We start from the raw sequence: 6,537 nt of genomic DNA on the forward strand, positions 1-6,537 counted from the left end.
ATATACCATCTAGATGTCCTAATGCTTCTTTCCTGTTCCATAAAATACTCATTAGGCAAGAATAAAGGTATGCTATATGATTTTAGAAAAAGGGGTTCTGGCAAATAGAGATTTAAGGCACAAGGCTAGAGACTGTGAGCCCTTCCTTAGGCAGGAAACCCACTAGCTGACCTTGGGCTAGTTATCCTCTCTTAGCCCTAGGAAAAATGCAATGGAAAGCTACTATTAAAAATCTTGCAGGGACTAATCCAGGCAGTCGCCTGGAATCAAGACTGATTGGAAGGCACACGTTAAAAAAAAAAGTCCTTTCGTGGCTGGAGCAGAAGATTATAATCAGAATCAAATTCAACAGCACTCCTTTAATTCTGTTTCTTTAATATAAGAGATTGTGGCTGAGATGATAATGTGTGCATTCAACATACTTGAAAAATTACTTTAAAATATATGCATAGGATGAAACAGTTGGGCAATGTACTTATTGACTAATGCTTCAGCAAAATACAAAATTACAATGAAAATCTAGTACTCACGTGATTCATCATTCCTATTGTATACCATGCCAAGTGAACATATTTATGTGCCTGAATTTAATCTAAGAAGGTTTTAATGTCTTCAGAGTAGAGACTTAGAGACTCAATAAATATTCCTAAATGAACTAATATCCTACAGAATCTTTAAAATGGAAGAGGGCAGATTATAAAGATCCATTGAACATACATGGAAGATTTCTGGTATTTCATGTTTTAAGTACACAATGGCGTTATTAAATATTGGGAAGAAGTGAAAGCTATTACTTAAGCTTCTTTGCATTATATCCTTTAATTTTAAGGGAGGAGCTTGTCTGAAACATTTGTGCATATATTACATATGGCAACGTCTCTTCCTCCCACCCCTTAAGGCCACTCACTCTGCCTTCCATATTCCCTTCACACGGATCCCAAATCTGAATTTCTGTATTGTTATCTATATGCAGCAACTAAGTCCATTAACTTGCAATGCAGTTGCTACACGAGGAATCAACATGAAGGCAGTACCATGACAGTGACACCAGCTTGTTTATGATCAATTCCCTACATATAGTAACATTTATCTTGCTTCTCATACTAGATTCTATGTCTTTTCTGTTGAGAATAAGATCCTGATGTCAGGTGGAAGCTCAGAAACGACAGAGCGAAGTCCAATCTTTTATTTGCTTACCAGCTAATGGACAGAATCTTACCAAACTAAAGCTATGACTTTCTAACCTACTAGATATATACTAGATATATTAGTGGTTCCTTGCCTAGGCTGTTGGTTATTGTTAGCTTGTTGTCTGTGTTGGTATTTCCTTCATTGGGGTATTGTTTACTTCTTGACTATTGGTCCTCCAGGTACACTTTCCCAGTGTAGGGGCATCTTAGCAGGTTCCCCTTAAGAACAGTTGTCTATAAGGCAGTTATTGTTGTCTTAATTGCAAGAAAAACAGATATTGGACAAGCTAAGGACTGTCATATTTTGTGGATAAATACTATTGTTTCATGCTCTCTTATTACTTGATTAAAGAGAGCATTGGTTAGTTCATCTGGAAACTAGTATTTTGTTAACGGCAGAAGTGGGGACAATCTTGGCAGAGTTAATATGAGTTGGTCTCTGATGGTTTGGAGAATATAAATGGTGGCTGTGAGGAAGTACAACGATAGATAGCATCAACTTGAAACTGCTGAGGGAAGCCCAAGATTTCACCACAATGTTGTCAATATGTGGACAACTCACAGCTGTATCTATTATTAAATACTAAAATTATTCAGTAATAATAATTACTGAATTATTGGGTGAGGGGGGTATTGGTGTTTTTTTATTGGGTTTTTAGCCTTGTAAGCCACCCAGAGTCACTGAGAGTTGAGCAGCTAAATAAATTTTCTTAATTAATTAATTAATCTTGTCAGCCGAAGCAAATTTAGTTTTCCTGGTTAATTTTGAAGTTGATTCATAGTTATGTTATTGCCCAGAGAATATTTAATTCTCTCTCTCTCCGCCCCCCCTCTCTCTCGATATCTGTGGATATAGTTTTGCTGAATTTCACTTGAAGGTGTTTGCACAGATGTATTCTGTAACCTGTAAAACAATTAACATAATTGTTTTTAGAATTTAGAAAACTAATAGACTATCTTATATCCATATTCAGAATTAATTAATTGTGGATTAGGCTACATTAACAGCTTAGGGTAAGATACATTTAAAAACAAACCATTTGTGCTAAATGATCAAAATACATACTTAAATGCAATATTTTGTGGAGGTTTGTATAAAAAAATAGTTTAATATAGGATCCACATTGAGAAAATACTTTTATTAGGCCAACAGAAGTTTTACAAAACAACTGTATGTTTTCAAGTTTCCAAGAATTATTGATGAAGCAAAATGGTTCAGAGTCAGAAGAAGAACAGGGGTGGGTGGAGGGCTGGGGGTGGTGGACGAGAGGTGTAGTGTCTGATGGTTTAACCTTGTCTCTATAAGTTGCCTTTAAGATAAAATGAACCCAGACATGCAAAGTAGGTCTTATCCAGTACAGAAGTGGTGTTAACCTGTGTCAGGGAAAAATAGCAAACAATATTAGCTCTCAGTTCTTTATGAGCTGCTCAGATTGTTTGATATGTGGAAATCAAAAGAGTTTGAATGGACAGAAGACATTTACAAGAACAGTAATACGGGCATGAGATAGGCCAGAAACATTTGTCCATTCCTAAGTAACTGTCTCCAAACCACCAATGAGCTGCACACATACGCATTCCACACATCCTCCCCCTCCTAGGTTTGGAGTCACAAGTGAATGGCCCATATTCTAGGAAGAACAATCTCTGGAAAAGGTATTTTACTGTATCCCAAGCTTTTCTCCCTGTCTGTAAAAGGGAGCTGAGGTCCATAGAAGTAGCCCCAGAGATCATAAATAAAGTATTCAGATACTTATCTCTCTCTCTCTCTAAGTGGCACTGTTGTTCAGAAACAGCCTTGGGAACGGCTCCTACTTTTACCAGGGTTGAATAAATCCTTTTGTTTTCATCAGGCATATACAAAACTACCCCTGACATCTTGCCTTCTTCTAAGCCAGCAAAATTAGCTATGGGAAGCATTTTCTCTCCACACCCTAAGAGTTATTAAGGTGCCAAAATCAGTTGAGTGGCCAGGATGTTTATCTTGAACTTACACACAATTTCATATAATAGTTTCTAATGGGAAAGGCGCCATGTGGGGATAATTAGAGCTTTTTGTCCTTTTTCATTTTGATTAAGATTTCACCATTGTTTCTCTGAATAAAGCCTGCCGAGTTGGCACTTCAGTACCTCTCTTCTAATGTGGGGACAAAAAAAGAATTTAAAGCATAAGCATTTTATTTTATTATTATTTTATTTTGTTTGATCTGGTTCACATTATATATGCTTCCTCCATGCACTTGAGGGTGATGGACATAGTCAACCTAATGACTGGAATGGTATAGGTGGGTCTCCTGCTTGGGCAAAGGGTGAGACTAGAAGACCTCCAAGTTCCCTTCTAACCTTGTTATTCTGTATTCTGTGTTCTTTACATATTTCAGCCAGGCTAGAATCCTTTTCTGAAGCCATTACTGTGTCTGTTGTAACTAGTAGCAAAGGGGGTTGTTTGTTTTATCAAGGGCCACATTCTCTTGGGAGTAACCCATGTTAGATGTTTAGGTTCTGGATCATATCTGTTTTTTTCTCTCATTTCTCGTGTCACCAGATCTTGATCCTTGTTTTTGTATATTGACACATAGTCTTCTTAAAAATACTATTGTCAATTGTGAAAGACAATAATATAAGCATTTTTACATACCTCTCTCTGACTGCATATAGTTTGTATGCACTCCTTTTAATATGCAGGGGATATATATATATATATATATATATATATATATATATATATATATATATATATATATATATATAGGGTCTTTGGTTGTTCGGGTTTTCTCCCGCGTAAAATTGGAAGTGTCTTGGCGACGTTTCGACGAAGTCCCATTCGTCATCTTCAGGCTGGTGTTTTCAGCTTCGTGCTTCGAGCAGCAATGTGTGGTCTTAGCTGTTTCTTCCTTTTAACTGCCAGTGGGGGTATGAACTGATTGGGTGGGAGCTTGGCTGTGTTCTGATTGGGTGGAGGTGTGTTCTGATTGGTTAGGGGCTTGGCTGTGCTCTGATTGGCTGGGGGTTGGCTGTGTTCTGATTGGCTGGGAAGTTGGCTGTGCTCTGATTGGCTGGGGGAGTGTTCTGTTTGGTTGTGCTCAGGTTAGTCTGAGTTGCAGAGGGGTTTAAGATTTTGGGCTGCCTTGCTATTTTTTGGCTTCGCGTTCGTGGTCGTGCCTCTCTTCATGGAGGGTGTCAGTTTGCTTCATGTATGGATTGGAGGGGTTTAAAGTGGCTAATGATGCAGCTGTGGTCTGGCTTCTGGTTTGTGGTCGTGCCTCATCATCGGTGTGGCTTTGGGTTTGTTTTTTGCGTGGATGTGTGGTGGTGACATCCTGTGTGGTTTTTGTGAGTGTGGGTCTGGTATCATTTTTTGTGTTAGGGAGTCGTTTGTCAATAAGGGCGGGTTTCCAAATGGCTGGTAGGCGGGAGGTATCATCTCGCTTGTTCATGCTGTGTGGGCGTTTTTCTATCTCGATGGCTTCTCTGATTATTCTGTTATTAAAATGTTCACTTTTGGCAATGGTTCTGGTATTTTTAAAGTCAATTTCATGTCCTGTGGCTTTAAGGTGTTGGACCAGGGAAGATGTTGGTTCCTCTTTTTTGACTGAGTTCTTATGTTCTTCAATGCGTGCACTTATTCTTCTGTTGGTTTGTCCGATGTATGTGGTGGGACAAGTGGTGCATGGGATTTCGTATACTCCTTGATTTTCTAATTCAATTTTATCTTTGGGGTTTCTAAGGATGGTGGATATTTTTCTGTTTGTGCAGAATGCTGTTTTGATGTTGTGTTTATGGAGGATCTTACTGATTCTGTCTGTGGTGCCTTTTATGTATGGGAGGAGGGCTTTGCCGTTTTCTTGTTCTTTGTCTTGGATTTTAGTGGGGGTTTCTTTTTGGATTAGGTTTGTAATCTTATTTCTATGGAATCCATTGGATGTTAGTACATTGGTGAGAGTGTGTAGTTCGGGTTTTAGGTGTTGTTCGTCAGCTAAGCGTTTTGTTCTGGAGATGAGTGTCTTGGCTACAGAGTTGATCTGTGCTGGGTGGTGGTGTGAGAGAGCGTGCAGATAGCGGTTTGTGTGTGTTTTCTTCTGGTAGATGGTGTGTCCTAGGGAGCCATTGGATTTCTTGTAGACTAAGACATCCAGGAAGGGAAGTTGGTTGTTAGCTTCTGTTTCCATGGTGAACTGTATTTTGGGGTGTAGGCTGTTGAGGTGTGTGAGGAAGTTGTCCAGTTTTTCTTTCCCATGTGGCCAGATTATGAAGGTGTCGTCTACGTATCTGAGCCAGAGTTTGGGTTTGTGATCCGATTTTTCTAGAGCTTGGGTTTCAAAGTGTTCCATGTAGAGGTTGGCAATGACAGGTGAGAGGGGTGATCCCATGGGTGCTCCTTCTGTTTGTTTGTATTTTTGTCCATTATAGATGAAGTATGTGTTGGATAGGCAGTGGTTGGTCAGATCTAAGATGTGTTTGGGGGGGTTATATTTGTTTTGAATAGCTGTCAAGGCTTCTTTGATAGGCACTTGGGTGAAGAGGGATATGACATCGAAGCTCACTAGTAGGTCGCTGGGCTGTAAGTTTTGTTTCTTTATGATCTCTATAAACTGGAATGAGTTTTTTACGTGTGAGGTGATGGATTCTGCATAGGGCTGTAGTTGTTTGGCGAGAAATTTGGCTAGGTTTTGTAGAGGTGAGCCTATGGAGCTGACTATAGGTCTAAGTGGGGTTCCTTCTTTGTGTATCTTGGGGAGACCATAGAGTTTGGGGCATCTGGATGATTTCTCTCTGGGAATGATTATTTGCTGGATCTCTATATATATGTTTTCTGAGGTTTTTGCGGGTGTTTGTATGTAGGTCTTTGGTTATTTGGGTTTTCTCCCGTGTAAAATTGGAAGTGTCTTGGCGACGTTTCGACGAAGTCCCATTCGTCATCTTCAGGCTGGTGTTTTCAGCTTCGTGCTTCGAGGAGCAAAGTTGGTCTTATCCAGTCTTACGGATATGAAGCACGAAGCTGAAAACACCAGCCTGAAGATGACGAATGGGACTTCGTCGAAAAGTCGCCAAGACACTTCCAATTTTACGCGGGAGAAAACCTGAATAACCAAAGACCTACATATATATATATATATATATATATATATATATATATATATATATATATATAGGTCTTTGGTTGTTCGGGTTTTCTCCCGCGTAAAATTGGAAGTGTCTTGGCAACGTTTCGACGAAGTCACATTCGTCATCTTCAGGCTGGTGTTAACCAAAGACCTATATACAAATACCCGCGAAAACCTCAGAAAACATATATATATATATATATATATATATATATATATATTGGATCCTAGTCATACTTGCT

The sequence above is a fragment of the Crotalus tigris genome, unplaced genomic scaffold (assembly GCF_016545835.1).
Source record: "Crotalus tigris isolate CLP2741 ecotype Arizona unplaced genomic scaffold, ASM1654583v1 scf7180000018433.114633, whole genome shotgun sequence".
In the NCBI taxonomy this organism is placed as follows: Eukaryota; Metazoa; Chordata; class Lepidosauria; order Squamata; family Viperidae; genus Crotalus; species Crotalus tigris.